This window comes from Emys orbicularis, chromosome 7 (genome assembly GCF_028017835.1).
Source record: "Emys orbicularis isolate rEmyOrb1 chromosome 7, rEmyOrb1.hap1, whole genome shotgun sequence".
Taxonomy (NCBI): Eukaryota; Metazoa; Chordata; order Testudines; family Emydidae; genus Emys; species Emys orbicularis.
Window position 1 is genome coordinate 36,316,047 of NC_088689.1, and position 17,241 is coordinate 36,333,287.

At 38.0% G+C, this 17,241-nt stretch overlaps 1 protein-coding gene across 1 annotated transcript in view; it reads left to right on the forward strand.

Annotated features, from left to right (window-relative positions):
• Nucleotides 1-17,241, forward strand: part of SGMS1 (sphingomyelin synthase 1) — a 209,203-nt gene that overhangs the window by 90,042 nt on the left and 101,920 nt on the right. Inside the window, exons 2-3 of the mRNA XM_065407676.1 lie at nucleotides 11,938-11,999; nucleotides 13,435-13,585. The gene's annotated coding sequence lies outside the window, so the exon portion shown is untranslated. The remainder of the gene's footprint in view (nucleotides 1-11,937; nucleotides 12,000-13,434; nucleotides 13,586-17,241) is intronic.

Genomic DNA, 17,241 nt, shown 5'->3' on the forward strand with positions numbered 1-17,241 from the left:
GACGAAAATGAACAAGCCTGTTTAAGTGTTGATTTTGAATTTAAAACCTTGCTCAACTAGTTCCTTTGGAAGTTTTCTTCCCCTCATTTTGTGACTATAGCTGTTTGAGGAATTGAAACAATCACCCCTGCCACACAATAGTAAATGTCTTAAAACATTAGACTTGAGTGTTGGAATTGTAGGATTTGCAATCTAGGTTTTACCTTTGAGAATGTATTATCTTTTGGTTGGAATAAAATGGCCCTTTTAGGAAGATGGTCTTGTGACTGAGGGTCAAGATTCAATGACAGGAGACTCGGAGTGAAATCCTGTCACAAGTGACAAAACCCCATTGACTTTGATGGGTACAGGATCTCACATGTTGTTTATACATTCTGTGTAGCAGACATTCTGTGTGATCTTAAGTCAGTCATTTTGAGCCCAATCATACAGCCCTTGCTTATGTGAGTAATCCTATTTAGTTCAATTGGGCTATTCCTAGGATTGAGCCCTATTTTCCTATGCCTGATGGGTTGAATGGGGATAATATCACCTACTTTAGAGGATTGCTGTAAAATTAAATTCATTAATGGTTCTGAAGTCTTTTAATCTCAGTTGGAAAGTGCATAATACCAAGGTTTTATGCATTGTCAAATGTTGGGTGTTTGTGAAAAGAAAATTACTTTTGGCAGATGCTCTATCAAAAGATTACACATTCAAATTAAATTTCAATGTATTATTAAAGATATCATATAGTCATGTTGGTTGTTTACATTAGTGGTGTTTAGTGAGTATGGGAGTCAACATGAGAAAGAATTACTTAAATGAAGTGCCTGGTGTTGAAAGAGCTTGCTCTTGGGAACTTGTTACATGACACTTGTTCCATCAGCTGTGTTCAGTCTATTAATTTATGTATGTAGCTACTGAACAACTTATAATTAGAAATATATGTAGCCTGCTAAAATCTCTCTGGAGAAGTTAATTGTTTTTCTGTGTTTAGAAATATTAATATAACCCGCTATTTTTAATAGATTATATATTTTTCCATTCTGTGCCTAAAAATCTCATTTAAAAGGGAAGTTATAAATATACTATATTAATTAACTGCAGTGTAGGTGTTTGATTGACCTAAAAGCTCATAGACTACAAATCTAATGAGTTGCACATCATGAAAGCTTTGTAGCATGGTGAAAACAAAAGCATTATTTTTTTGGACACTGATTAATGCCAAATTCTCCTGTATTTCTTTTGTCAGTCACCTCTCTTTTTAAATATTATATATAGTACAAATCCTGATGTAATGACACCAGTCTCATTAATTCAGCAAACAAACAGGCACCTGCCCTTCAAATAAGATTTTGGATGAACTGAAAGAAGAGAATAAATTTTGGAACAGAATATCAAACAGTTTCTCCTCTATTTCTGATTATCTAGAAAGCAGTCTCTGCAGGCTTTAGTAGCAGGTGCAATTGAAATTGTATAAATGTGGATTTTTTGGCTATTTCATGCCCCTCTCCTTGTCAAGATGCCATCTTTAGATGTGATTCACAGAGTATCTGCACATCTTTCATGCTGTAGTTTTCATTAAAATTGGCAATGGCTGTGAGAACTACTTGCTATACAAAAAATGGATTCTTGGGAATCAGGATACCTGGGTTCTGTTCCTTAGTGTGGTTGCTCTTAGATATGGCACATTGATTCCATAGTGCAGGGTGGTTAAGTGGATTAGACTTGGGTCTGCCATTATAGATATGTGGGTTCTGTTCTCAGCCAGAAATGACCTTGTGCAACTTCTCAGTTACTTCATTTGTAAAATGGGGGAAATACTTGCCTGCCTTCTAAGGTTTAGGTATAAGCCTTGCACAATATTGACTCTTCTTGGTTACTGTGGCTGATTATTTTTGATTTACCTTGGATAGGGACATTGTGTTTGAGTGATTTGACATGATTACGTGTGAGGGTGATTATGTAATTTTATGGCGTAACTTTGGTTTTCTGGATTTTGGGAGTCAGAGAGCGGGGTGGTGTTTGTCCTTAGCAACCTTAACTGTTAACTGTATTTATAAGTCTGATATAGAACAAACAGACATACACTAATATATTGGAAAATGTTACAACATTTCTGTGTGATGGTATCTATATTCTTTTTGTAGATGCACAGAAAGTAGAAAATTACATTTGTAATTACCAGCTTGAGACTCCAGAACCCTGTCTTGTTGAGCCAGACACGCTAGCCTGCTTCAACACAGACCCAGGGTCTGAACCATGCCCCTAAAGCTGCAGACTAACTGAAAACAGCTCAGCAAGTACTCCTGACTCCAGCACCCAGACACCCAGTTCCCAATGGGATCCAAACCCCAAATAAATCTATTTTACTCTGTATAAAGCTTATACAGGGTAAACTCATAAATTGTCCGCCCTCTATAACACTGATAGAGAGAGATGCACAGCTGTTTGCTCCCCCAGGTATTAATCACTTACTCTGGGGTTTGTTAATAAACAAAAGTGATTTTATTAAGTATAAAAAGTAGGATTTACGTGGTTTCAAGTAATAACAGACAGAACACGCAAGTCTAAGCCTAATGCATTAAGAATCTATTTACAGGTAAAATCTCACCCTCAGAGTTGTTCCAATAAACAGCATTCACAGACTAGACTCCTTCCTAGTCTGGGCCCAATCCTTTTCCCTGGTTCAGTCCTTGTTAGTTCCAGCTCAGGTGGTAACTAGGGGATTTCTCATGACTGGCAGCCCCCTTTGTTTTGTTCCACCCCCTTTTATAGCTTTGGCCCAAGGCAGGAATCTTTTGTGTCTCTGGGTCCCCACTCCTCCTCCTAAATGGAAAAGCACCAGGGTTAAGATGGATTCCACTATCATGTGACATGGTCACATGTCACTGTAAGACCTCATTTTTCATTACCCACGTCAGGTACACAGGAAGGCTTGCAGGTAAATAAACCCATTCACAACCAATTGTCCCAGTCAGTGGGAGACATCAAGATCCTAAGCCACCATGAATGGCTTTGCATAATTACAATAGGACCTCAGAGTAATACTTCATATTTCTAGTTTCAGATACAAGAATGATACATTTATACAAATAGGATGAATATATTCAGTAGGTTATAACCTTTGTAATGATACCTTACAAGAGACCTTTTGCATAAAGCATATTCCAGTTACATGATATTCACATTCATAAAGCAAATGGAGTGCAACGTCACAATATATTATGTTGAATTTTTACTGTGTTGAAGATTTTTTGCCTGTAGCTTAACTATAAGTTTTGGATCTGAGGCCAGTCCCATAACATTTGTCGAAGTAGCCTATTTGCCTGTAACCTCTCCAGGAGAAATTGAGGGTGTTGGGTTTCATTTCATTAGTTGCTGTGCTTAAAAACAAACAAACAAACAAACAAACAAAAACCCTTCTCTTCACTTCGCTCAGTCCAGAAGTGAAGACATTTTTTACCATAAATAAAAGTGTAAATATATATCTGAAAGTATATTTTATTAACAACTGACATTTCTGAGCTTTTAAGCAGGTGGCAACTATTGTGCCGAGATAGTGACATGTTAGTTTAAAACAAACAAGCAAACAAACGCCGCACAACTCCAGACAACTTTATTTCTTGCCATCAGTGTGTTCCAAGCAAAAGCCTGTTTAAGCCATAAGTGGAAAAAAACCTGCATGTGACAGCTTTGTAATAGTGAATGTGGCTGGCTCAAACGAGAGAACCAAGTATCTTTAGCAAGTATATAAAACCATGTTTCATAATTCAATTGTTAGTTATAAAGCCAGTGAAAAGCTGCAGGTGGCAGTAGAAATTTTAGAAAAAGGATGAAGAAAATTACACTGCAACGATGATTCTGAAGAAAGTAAAGCTGTAGGCAACTGCCCAGTGTGTTAACATTTTTCAGTTTTATTTTTCAGAAGTTTTAATTTATCCATGCAGACATTCAAATACAACAACAAAGAAAGCAGAACAGGAATATGTATTTAACAATATCACAGTACAAAATATTCACAGATAAATATTACTGAAGATTATATGGTAAGTAATCCCCTGTTCTCATGAAGGACCAGGTCAAGTGTCTTCATAGTTGGATTTTGTGCCCTATACATTGTCAATTTTTCCATGAGGATAGTGTTGGTTAGCTCAGTCAGTCAAAGGATGTGGGGGAAGTAGCAGATTTCCATTTTTGGAAAATGACACTTTTGGCCACTATAAATGCTGCAACAATCTATTTCCTGGCATTACTCAAACAGGGTGGATCTTCTAGAATGTCCGAAACACAGAGGCTTGACATAGGGGTGAACCCTACCCTGGTTGCTTTAGGATTTTGTAATATCTTACCAAAATAGTTTACTGCAGTTGATAGTGGTGGAATCGAAGAGGAAGGATTTTTGAGAGTGAGAAGAATATCATCTGTCTATAGACTAATCTTGTAGTCTTTATCGCAATGGTAATTCTTTCTGTCTGATTTATGCTGCTAGTGTTTCCATAGCTATATCAAATAGTAGAGGCAATGGAGGGTACCCCCCAATACATTCCTTGATGTAACTGAAAAGTGGAGAAGAAAACACCATTAGTCAAAACAAAGGCACGGGGTGATTTGTAAATAATATCAATCCAGGTCAGATATTTAGGTCCAAATCTTAATTTTCTCAGGATTACTTAGAGGTATGGCCCTTCCAGTTGATCAAAGATCTTTTCAGCATCTAACTTTAGGAAAGCAGCTGGAGCCCCAGTTGTTTGTGCCACAATGAAGACTGACTTTGTCTTTTTTTAAAATTAGGGTAATCATCGCTTTCCTCATGTCCTATGATATTATTTCTTTTGTAAATATTTCATTAGACTTCTGACAGTATCAGTACTAATTGGTTGATAAATGTCTTATAAAATTCTGCTGGAAAACCATCACATCCAGGCTCTTAGCTCAAGTTGAGCAAATCAATTGCTTGCTTCACCTGTAGTAGATAGATAGCGACAGTGTATTTATAAATTGTCAAATAGGTTGGAATTTAATTCCCTGTGAGAGATGTCAAGGGATTCATAAGTCTTCAAATTATATATTAATTTTATCAGATTCTAGTACAGAAAGACTGTTCTGTAGCAAAGGGGATATAGTGTTATCAGAGGGAGCCATTTTAATTTTCCTTGCTAGGAGTTTGCCCTAATTCATAATGCTTCTGTTTAATTCTATTAAGCATGAATTGAATCTGGATGGACCATACATCCATTGTATTTGTATTTTGAGGTAATGAGCGAGTGCAACATCTAATTATTTTGCAACCTCCTCTGCTTTTCTTTCTTTCTTCCTTCCGTCCGTCCTTCCAGATGCAAATTTTAAGGTAGCCTTCAGTGTTCCCGATAAAATTATAGTAGAGGAGATGGCATTTGTATTTCCTGCAATAAGTTGGTAATGGATGTTTCAATCATCTGAAGAAATGTATGGTCTCTGAGTAGAAGTGTGTTTAACTTCCATCTTGAGGATCTTTTAGTACTATGACCAGTGTCTATATGAAGAAAAACTGGACCATGATCAGAGATAATGATACTACCTGGATGATCGCGATGGTCCCTTCTGACCTTAAAGTCTATGAGTCTACCAACTTCTGCCCCAAGACATGCAGGAGGTAGAACTGTAGATATCATGAAAAATTTAATCTGGAATAGGAACCATGGAGAATATGTGTAGTCATGCTTTGTAGGCTGTCCTTGAGTTGGGATAATGAGTGGTTTGCAAAGGGCTGAGCTTTTCCCGTATAACACTGAGATTTGTCTATGATCTCATCCATGACCGTGTTCCAATGTCCTCCTAGTACCACTGAGACATCAGCTCTGTCAGAAATAATGCCATATGTTATATGCAGTGTTGTAGGTGTGAGTGCCAGGATATTAGAGACACAAGGTAGTGAGGTAATACCTTTTATTGGACCTACCTCTGTTGGTGAGAGAGGCAAGCTTTTGTTCTTCAGGTCAGCTCTATGTAAGCTTGAAAGTTTCTCTCTCATCAACAGAAGTTGGTCCAATAAAAGATACTGCCTCATCCACCTTGTCTCTCTGGAAATAATGCCAGTTATTTCAGCGATAAAGGGTGCATGGGCTGCCTGGTTTTCCTAATCACAGTTCCTTTTTTTCAGGACTTATACTTGGCAATTTCTTTTCCCTTATGAGAGGATCATGCTGTTACCAGAGTGGGATCTGGTCTCAATTTCTGTAGTGCTTGCCAAGCATCTGATTTGATATTTAAGTATTTCACTGAGTCTGTCATCTTCATTATGAAAGTCGCAGAATATTTGTGGCTGTATTTAATAATCCCTGGGAGCTTGTTTGATGCCATTAAATGTTGCTCTCTTCTTGCTTAAACTTGCAGAGAAGTCTGGATACAAAGAAAATTTTAAATCCTGATACTTAAGAATTCCTTTTTGCCTAACACATCAGTTTAACGTTGTCATTAAATCTTAGCAATTTACAGATGATAAGTCTGGGGTTGTTATTGTTCTCTCCTCCTGGCCCCTGTGACTTGAGCCCTTTCAGTTTCCAGGGAAGGCAAACCGGGATCCAAATCTAGTACCTCAAAGAATGTATTCTGCGGAAAGTTAATCATGTTTTTTCCTTCCACCCCTTCCAGGATGCTCCCAGGAACTGCAATTTATTCCTGCGTCATCTATTTTCAAGATCTTCCTGTTTCTCTTCAAGACTGTTAGTCTTTGCCTTAAGGAAGCATTCTCTGTTTTAACCTCCTTCAGTTGTGTGGCAGGTTTTTGTAGTTTGTTATCTAAATAGGTCAAAGGAGCTTTGACTTCTCCCACATTTTTAGAGAGCTCATATATATCTTGAGATAAAAGATCAAATTTGGTAGTTAGAAAGTCCTTCATAGCTGCAAAGTCCTATGTGAGAGACTGTTGGATTTCCTCGGCCTTACCTTTCTTTGGATACGCAGGCTTGGGTCGTTGGGCATTTCTGTTTTCCCAGCAGGGAACACTACAACAACACTACAAAAAAGGATCTCCCTCCTCTAATTAGTACATTTCTGACAAAGTTATGGCTTAGATACGTGGGAGCCACATGGGGGGTGGAGGAGACCAGGAGTCAGGCAGCCATCTTCTCTCTTGGTAATATGACCCTCGGTGTGTCAACATTTTGAGAGCCCTAGAATGTTGCTTCTAACCATTTTCCATGTTTTAGCAGTTATAATATTGTATCTCTGGGCCTCATGTACATACAAATTTGGAATTATAGTTTAACTATTTCTTTTCCTGTTGTCTGTTCATTTTGCTTCCCCAGTGCTGCCCAGGCACAACTCTTAGACATATTGGCTCAAGGTGCAAGAGTGTAGCATGGACTGGAAATAAAGCTTGGTTATTCTTCATAGTAGTTCAGAGCAATGCTAGTAAGCTGATATAGGCGTGTGGTTTCTGTATTTTTAAATTGTGTATCCCTGTGTAGTACAAGGAGTTAGTGGATTTTGGAAAGTGATGTCACATTTCACGGACCTGAAATTTCAATGAAAAATGGGAAATATGTTGTCGATTTCTTTCCCTCATCCCCCATTTTTCAATTCGCTCTAGTATGGAGAAAAAAAGGATGTTCTGTATGCCACAATAGTGCTTAGCTCCTGCAATTGATATAAAATTGTTTGAAAACTCCGTCTTAAGACTGCTGCACTGGAGATGGCTAGCTCTGGAGAGATCTGGACAGGAAGGGCCTTATAGAGCATTTTCAGCAGTACCTCAAAGAATTAAAGACTAAGAATATAGTTGTTTTTTTTAATTCTACAGAGGTTATGTTACAGAATATGGTAATAAGGTTTTAAAATGTACATATGTATGCTTTCTTTGGCTATGCCTCAAGGAGAATTAAGATCTGAAGTGAATGAATATATTCTATTTGTTCTCAAGGTTGCTCCTGCAATCTGGCACTTTGTGTTGCTGGAAATGGAACTGAAAGTGCCAGGTCAAGGATAATTGTTGCTGAGTTACGGGAGTATGATCTGTGATTATACAATAATAAAGGTGAAATTCACCCATGTGGAAATCTCTATGCACCACTGAATCCCTTTAAGGAAGTGAAGTGGACTGATGGGGTAGCTATGTAGGTGGTCTTTGCACTCTCTGTTTTGACGCAGAATTTAATGTTGAGTTATACCTTATAGTTCTTCTGTTTCCTAATAAATTTGTGCAAGTGGCATGAGCTTTGGAAAGTCTGTGAAGAGAGAGGCAGCATATTTTCTTCTGCAGCTTTAGACTTCAACTTTCCTCTGGGTTTTATCAGAGTTCGTTTATGAAATGTTGGGAAAATCTCATTTATGCATTGGCTTTTATCTATATGGAGACATTTATAGTCCAAGACATTTTAAAAGGGATGTACTCATTTCAAAACCATGATTCAAACACTGTCTAATATTGGGGAAGTATGGTACCAGATCCAAACTTCAGTGTTTGGTTCCTTCTTTAAGATTCAGTTTTTAAAATCTTATCATTATGCATAAAAGATTCTTTCTTAGGATAAACCATTTGCTTTTAATTAACAACCCCCAGCATGTACATGATGCCAAGTAAATATGGAGTTTTAAGATTAGTGTTGCAAGCCTGCATATCCCTTACAGTTATGGTATAACTAAGGTTAGTGGCTTTCAAATTTTGCCCAGTAAAAATATATTAATGGCATTTGTTACAATGTAAAGTTTAGTGACTTTTTTTTTTTTTTTTTTTTTTTGAGTCTTCAGTTTTGCATTTAACATTGTTTGAAACATGAGCCTATCTGGTCCATCAATTTCCTAGTGGGATAATGTCTGTGTTATACAAACTTAACAGCACATTTGGCATAAAATGGCTGGCTGACGGAATGGAGGAACTGAGAATTGAGTGGTCGTGGAAATGGAACTACCCTCATTTCTCTAGGTCAGAATTGGATTCAATGGATGGCTACCAAAGGAGGAGCTTACACTGTTGCTGTCTATGCTGTTCTGGTACAAGAACCAAAGAGTCTATTTCATTGTCAAATCCTTTCACTCTGACACCATTCATGAGCACTAAAATTACCTTTTTAACAAAACGCCAATGTTAATGCATTATAAAGAAGCACTTTGGTACTGATGTTCTTTGTGGCATTTCTGAATAAATTGGCTTTACCATAATTATGGTAATTAACTTGATTTTCATTTCAAGTCCAGGAAGCAAGTGTGTGCTGTTGCTATTTTTTGTATTCAGTTGGTTCTACTTTCTGTTTTAATTTTAGTATGATGTAGTATTTTATACTTTATTGCTGCCAAGAGAAAATGGGCTTGCTGTTGGGTGTTGTGTGGGTTAGAAGTGGGAGGAATCCAAAATCCTGAAGTTCCAGTTGTATCATTCATCCGCAAGACTCTGAAAGGGTTTATTGTAATGGTTTCACATTGACAGCTCCCTGCATTAGGGAATAGTTGGCATTTGCATGCGAGTTTTTGGGCTGTTATTATGCCTCTTTTTGTTGGCTTTTATAGCAAGCAACAGAAATTGAATTTGTTGTGGAGGACACAGTCCCTTTCACAAATAAACCAGTTTTTCTGATGATAGGCAAGGCTTTCTAAAGATAAAACTTAATTTAGTGTACTCATGTCAGTAAACAAGAGCCCATTTTGGGGAAAGCAAGATCACCTAAGTGTGGAAGCCGAGAAAAGTGGCTTCAAGAGGGCAGATGTAAAGCCCACCTCCATCAGGCTCCCATCCCATGCTTATGCACTCCATTAAAATCTACAGATATTCAATGACCTTCCCTAAAAGCATGAAACAGTATTTAGGCAAGAAAAGCGGAGCCTGTAATAGGAGGAGGATGGCCTTTATCTGAAGGACTAGTGAAGTATATGACACACAAGACTGCTAATGCTGAAAAGGAAAAGCATGTCATGAACAAAAATTCACAGTTGCTAATGGGGCTTAAGGGCCAACGAACAGACATACTCACTAAGTTAACTGATGAAAAATGTACCAGAAAAAGAAAAAGTGAGTCCTTTGGACACAGACGCTGATAACTGTATTTGGCAAATAAAACCAAGTATGGGTGGGGGAAATAAAGGGAGGGGAGAGATGTTATGGTAAGAAAATTGAGACTCATGAAAGATGCAATGATGAAAGGGTGGGTCAGGAAACCTCAAGAGAAGGAGTCCACTGTGTAGGAAAAGATCTGTTGAATCTGCATTTCAAGAGTGAGGTTTCAGTAATAAGGCACACTTTCTATTTTCCTCAGCTAGTGTTGGCAGCCTCCTAGGGATATTATTGCCAGATTACACTAATTTAAAAAAAATAAAGATGCAGTGATGAGGAAAGAAAAGAAATAAAAGGATAAATATAAGGCCACAGATTTATTAGGACCTATGTTCTCTGGCATTATGGCTAAAGCAGGATCTGAGTGAGTAAATCAGTAAAGAGTTTAGAAAGAGACATAAGGATTTGACCTTCTACAATAAAGTTTTATTCTCAGTGAAGAAAGTAAAAAGATCCTCCACTCTTGCGCCGAGAAAAGAAACTCAGGGAAAACAATCTGAAGATGAGATGGAGCTGAATTTCTGGCAAATAGTAATGCCTACTATTGTACAAAAAGAGAAGCAAACGTGATTAAGGAAATACAGTCCCAGTAGGTTCTGAAGAATAGGTCAAAGAGAACTGACTAAAAAAGCCAAAATTAATTTGGACTGTCAGAGTAGGAGGAGAAGAGCTGAGTTAAGACATTTCTACATTGAAAATTAAAGGTTTTTATTTGGAAAATATTTCTCAATGAAATGAGATTAACAAAATGAGGTTAAGGGTGGCTGTAATATGCGTTGGTTGTAGGAACCATAAGTGAATTTTTTCTCTCCTTTTATAAGTTGAGAAGATTTCTAAAATTAAATAGCTATAGCTTGATTTTGGGGAGAATATTAAGATATAACTTGTAAATGTAAATATTTGGAGTAGAAATGTACTGTAATGGGTATCCAATTGGGGGCAGGATTGAGGCCATATAAGCAGATTTAGGAAATAAGACCCATATAGCCTCTGCAAATCTCTTCTCAGCACCCCATTAATAATAATATTCACTGCTTCTGGCCTCGGTAACAGCAGGATTTAGATGTAGTTGGCGAGTACAAGGGGAAAGGGCATACCAACGAAGTGGCACTTGCACTGTGTGGCATTTTTCTCCAATCTATGGCCAAGCAGAGGCAGCAAGTACTAATAAAATTGAATGACAGTTCATAAAACAAGTGCAGCTTATCTCATTCTATCTTGCCAAGTTTGAGTTTGACCTACCTCTACAGTGATGTCATGCAATAAATATCAGTGTATATCTATGAACTATGTAATTTGTGCAATGAGAACTAACACATTTCCCCGATGTGGTTTTATTTTTGTATTATGAAAACCTTTCTTGGATACTTCTTAAACATTACATTGAATGGGAAAACTACCTGTATGTTGACACTTGCATTAAAGTGTTGTAAGTTGTTGGCCTAGTTAAAGATCAGCTAACACTGGTTATTTCTACAACTTCTCAGTAAATTGGAAATGCAAAACATTGTTAGTCATAAATAACAAGAGCTTTTCAGTCAATTACAAGTAGAAGTAATTAGTTTGACTGCTGTGCAAAAAGCCAGAGGTGTACATAGGAATGTTTTCAGAATGCTTGTGTATCTTGGAGGGCTGAAGCTAGTGTGTACCTGAATTTAACTGCTTGAACCAGTACTGCTTACAGCCTGTGGTAAATGCAGGTATATAAAATGAAAGTTCTTATTCCCATCTCCTGTTCTTTCTCTCTCTTTTCAGATACTTTCAGACATATCTACAGAAGTGCTTTATTTCTTCATTATATTTCTTCATATATATAAAGTGACCTTTTTAAAAGGTACTTGCTCTGGAAGAAATCTGTCTTAATCAGCCAAATTGTTTAAAGGAGAACATGAAAGATAATTTTATCTTTGTTTTATGTTTTCTCTTAGAGAGTGAGAGAGAGAGGTCTGAAGAACGATAGATTAATCTGGGAAGGTGAATGACGCTAAAGGTAAATAACCTTTCTCTTCCATTTTTTGCTTCAAGTGTGCTACTCAACAAAGAATATACTTGTATGAAAATTGTCATTGGAGCATTTAACAAATGTTGACAAAATACTTTTAATCAAGTGTATTAAAAAAACATATTATTATGGGTAGCTCAATTAACATTGAGTTTTTAGAGGTGAGAAACTAGTTACGCCAAAGACTTGGGACCTGAGAACTTCGACACATTGCTATACAGTGTTGAATCCATTATGGGAAGTGCTTTTGATTTAAAGTCTAGAGAGCTTGCCTTTAGTGAACACTTGTTTTTTGTCTTGACTTATTTGAGATGAAGTAAATTTAATTTGGCAATTTGGGTTTAATACACACTTGTGTGTGAAGGTAATACAATTATATAGTAGCACGTCCCTGAAGCTCCTAGGGGGAGGAGCTCCGCGTGCTGCTCCCGCCACAAGCGCAGATTCTGCAGCTCTCATTGGCCAGGAACTGCAGCCAATGGGAGCTCTGGGGGTGGTGCTTGCGGGCGCGGGCAGCATGCAGAGCCCCCTGGCTCCTCCGCCTAGGAGCTGCAGGGATATGCTGGTGGGAGCCGGAGAGCTCCCCCCACCCAAGGTAAATGCTATCCCACACCCCAACACCCTGCCCCAGTCCTGAGCCCCCTCCCATGCCCAAACTGCTGCTGCTGCTGGAGACCTACATGACAGACACACAGCCTTCCTCATAGGTTCAGGTGCATAGAGGCAGACTTGCAGTCCCTATTCAGACCTTACTCTGTCAAGCGTTGATTGCAGGATATGGATCACTAAATTATTATTTATTTACTTATATTACCAGAATGCTGAGGAGCCCTAGTCATGGACCAGGATCCCATTGTGCTAGGTAATAAGTAGTCAAAGGATACACTTCTAGTCTGTCAGAAGATACTATCTCACATTTGCATCTAAAATGTGAACCGGAAATTTGTTTTTCCTAACTGGTTAGTCTTTTCTCTGACTGCAAAAGTAGAGAGCTTGCTTCTCACCATTTTATGCACTTCAATGTATAATTATGATCGTGCTGAAAAGGGGATGATGGATTTTTAGTCGAAATTAGGTTTGTTTTTTTGGATGGCTCTAAACAAAGAATACAGTAGTAGGGAAGTTCATTTCACTGCTTGAAAGCTTGTAAAAGGTGATCTGTATAAGAGATAGTAATATTAAATACTTTCTAAGGCCAAGATTTGCCAAACACAGTGTTTAAATTTAAAATTCTAAGTCCATGTTTAGGCACTAAAATGATTGGCCTTGTTTTCAAAAGTTATCAACTAGCATCTCTCATTTGCCTCCCAAACTTGCCTGAGGTTTCTAACAGAAAATAAGTGAACGAGGGAACAAAAGCAAGTATTTGTCTGTGGGAAATCTAAAATTGTGCTCCATACTTGTTTGTCTTTAATCTTTTCAGGTGTTGAAGAATTTTGACACTGCATTTTCTTGTGGACTCTCATTGCATGGTTTCTGTAATCAAAGTAGCAGAATACGACCTTTTTAAATAATGACTTGGGGAAATTCTACTGAGTATTTTCCTCTGCAGCATGGGGGACATGGATCATTTGGTAGGATCATCTGGGTATATTGTACTTAAATCAATTCCTAGTCATTGCAGGGGTCTAGGGCATCAATCCTTCCTGTTCTCTGCCTGTGGCACACAATAGTTTGGTCTCTTGAAATCTGTAATAATTTGGTCTATTTCTTGTTGGGTTTGGTGTGGGGGGCGGTTTGTAGCTTGTGAAATGCAGATGTCTGTGCAGTGGTTTTTCAATTTTTGGTTTGCAGTGGCTCACATAAGCACAAATACAGTACATCTTGGCTCCATTAACCTAGTATAGAACATCTGTAGTGACTTTTTGAAACACGTTCACACTCTGCTCGCCCTGATATTCTGTTGAATGGAATTATAAGGTGTTCAGCAACTTGAAAGATCAATGGTTAGCTAGACACTAGGGGCTTGACTCCACTAGACACAAAGGATTGGCCCAGCTCTGTCATTCAGGGATGTGAAAAATTCAAGACTAAACGTTTACCACTTGCCCCTTATCAACTAGGCAGGTAACCCTATCAAAGAAGGAAATTGGGTTGATTTGTTCTTGACAAATCCATGCTGGCTATTACTTATAATCTTTTATCCTCCAGGTGCATGCAAACTGGTTGTTTAATCATTTTTAGGTATCCAAATTAGGCTGACTGGTTTATAATTCGCCATGTCCTCTTTGTTCCCCCTTTTACCTTTCTGGGACCTCACCCATCCTCCATGAGTTCTGAAAGATAATTGTTAATGGGTCAGAGATTGCTTTATCTAGTTCCTTAAGTACTGTAGGATGAATTTCATCAGGCCCTGCTGACTTAAGTACATCTAACTTATGCAAATATTCTTTAATATTCTATATTACCTGGATCTTTCCCTATTTTGGCTTGCATTGCTTCCCCCTTGGTAATATTACTAGTGTTGAATATCTGGTCACCATTAACCATATTAGTGAAGAGTGAAGCAAAATAGGTATTAAACATCTCAGCTTTCTTGATGTCATTAGTTATTAACTCTCCTTCCCTGCTAAGAGGACCTACCCTTTCCTTCATCTTTCTCTTGTTCCTAATATATTTAAAGAAACTTTTCTTACTGCCTTTTATGTCCCTTGCTAGTGTAACTAATTTTGTGCCGTAGCCTTTCTGATTTTGTTCCTATAGCTTCTGTGGTTCTTTTGTACTCTTCCTTAGCAATTTGTCCATGTTTCCACTTTTTGTAGGATTCTTTTTTTGATTTTCATGTCATTAAAGAGCTCCTGATAGAGCCATATATTAGCATCTTATTATTCTCCTTTCATTCCTTTGCATCGGGATAGTTAGCTGTTGTACCTTTAATATAGGCTAACCATATTTTCCAAAAGGGAAAATGTGACACCACACAGGGCCATCCTGAACCCCCTCGCCACCCCCCCCCACACACACACACTCGCCCGGGGCCAGTCCACGGTTCCCCTCTGCCCCCTGCACACAGGATGAGCCTGAGCCCTTGTGCCAGGGCTGGCCTAAAGCCCTCCTCTCCCCACCCTGCGCAGGGTCAGCCCGAGGCCAACTGAGCCCACCCCCCAGTCACACCCCACTTTTTTGGCAAAACTGTGCTTTTGTCCAGTTTGCTGTTGCCAACTGATGATCAGCTGGCAAGAGCAAACAGGACAAATGCACAGTTTTGCCAAAAAAGTCGGAATGACCGGGACAGGGCTTAAAAAAGAGACTGTGCTGGCCAAAACGGGACATGTGGTCATCCTACTTTAATATTGCCTCCTTGAGAAACTGCCAGCTCTCCTGAACTCTTTTTCCCTTAGATTTTTTTCCCATGGCACTTTACCTACCAGTTCTGGGAGTTTGTTAAAATCTACTTTTTTGAAGTTCACTGTCCTGATTCTGCTGCTCTCATTCCTTCCTTTCTTTAGAATTGTGAAATCTATCATTTCATCATCACTTTCACCCAAATTGCCTTCCACCATCAGATTTCCTACCAGTTCCTCTCTGTTGGTCAGAGTCAAGTCTACAGTGGCTGTCCCCTGGTTCCTTCCTCCACTTTCTGGAGCAAAGAGTTGTCCCCAACACATTCCAAGAACTTATTGGAAATTTTTGTTTTGGTCATATTACTTTTCCAACAGATGTCTGGGTAGTTAAAGTCCCCAATAACTAACAGCTCTTGTCATTTGGGTATTTCTGTTGTTTGTTCTAGAAATGCATCATCTACGTCCCCTATTGTGGTTTGTTGATCTATGGTAGACCTCTGCCATGATGTTGCCCCTATTTTTTACCCCTTTTATCTTTGTCCATAGACTCTCAATTGGTCTGCCTCCCACTTTCTTCTGAATCTGAGGAAAAAGTGCATATGTTCTTGATGTATAATGGAAACGAAAAATATGCTTGTGTATATAGCAGATAGCGTGTCAGATAATTTCCCTCTAAAAGTAAATTATAAAATCCCCTCTAAAGATAAATAAATAAAAAGTCATCACAGGAGCAAAAGATCAAGGTCCCAATCTTGCAAACATTTAACTTCAATGGCACAAACATGCTTAAATTTATGCATATTAACTAGTATCTTACTATAGACACAGTCCAATTTTAAATCAGAGGAATTACTCGCCTAGTAAGGTGCTTCTTGTGCAGTCTGAGTAATAGTTGCAGAATCTGGCCTAAAGCATTACATTTTTAATATTTTAAATTTTTAATATACATTAAAATGCTCACTTCACCAAAAATTTGAAAGAAGGAGAAACTTTAAGACAACTTTATTCACCAGATTTATGATGAGTCATCAATATATAAAAGCAAACTACGAGATAGTGATTCTAAAGGAAACAATAAAAACCATAATTTTGTAGAAAAAACAAACTTATTAAGAGAACATCAAATAGAGATTAGTTACCGCACTGTATGCCTCTTGTGGCACTTAGTAAGGAAGTTTCAGGAACCATGTATTCTCTCTATAAAAGAGAGATCCTCTTTGTTCTGGGATTTATTCCTTGTGAGGAAGAATTGTAACAGAATAGGCCTTGTACATTGTAACTTCTGTATCTTGTGGACTATGATTCCTCTGCCTTTGCTTTCAAGGGGAAGTAAATGTACTAAGTGCAACCACTCCTTTCTTTCCCATGCTGGGAATACCATCTTCCAGTCTTGAATGAAGGTTTGTGTGCCACAGGTCACCATACAAAGTCCCTATTATGTGGAACCGAAATGGAGATTTTTCATATAGTAAACTTATTGTAACCTTCATTATTCTTGATTAAAACACATCTGAAATGTACCATAGTAGTGTTGAATACCTGTTTTATTTGAACTGCATAATACCTTGTCTGTTCTGAAAATTTTTCAAACTGAATGAAAGTGAAACTATAACTGTATAGTATGTTATCCAGTACGACGTTATTAATTATCTCTGGTAAAGAATCTATGGATGTTATTCTTAAAGTTCCATAATGTAAATTGTGGCGTTCGTAATCAGGCTTGTCACAGTTCAGCCACCACAGGGGAAAATCTTGAAGTTATGAAGGATATTCCAAAGAGAAAAAGCCATGCCTAACTAGCAACAGCAGAAGAACATAAATAGCGAAAGGCTGCTGGTGTGTGCATGTATGTATGTATTCAGCAGAAGGACAATCTTAGATCAGTATTATCCAAAAAAATTCCTGACTATTAAATTAAATTAGAGATTTTGGGGCAAATTATTTTC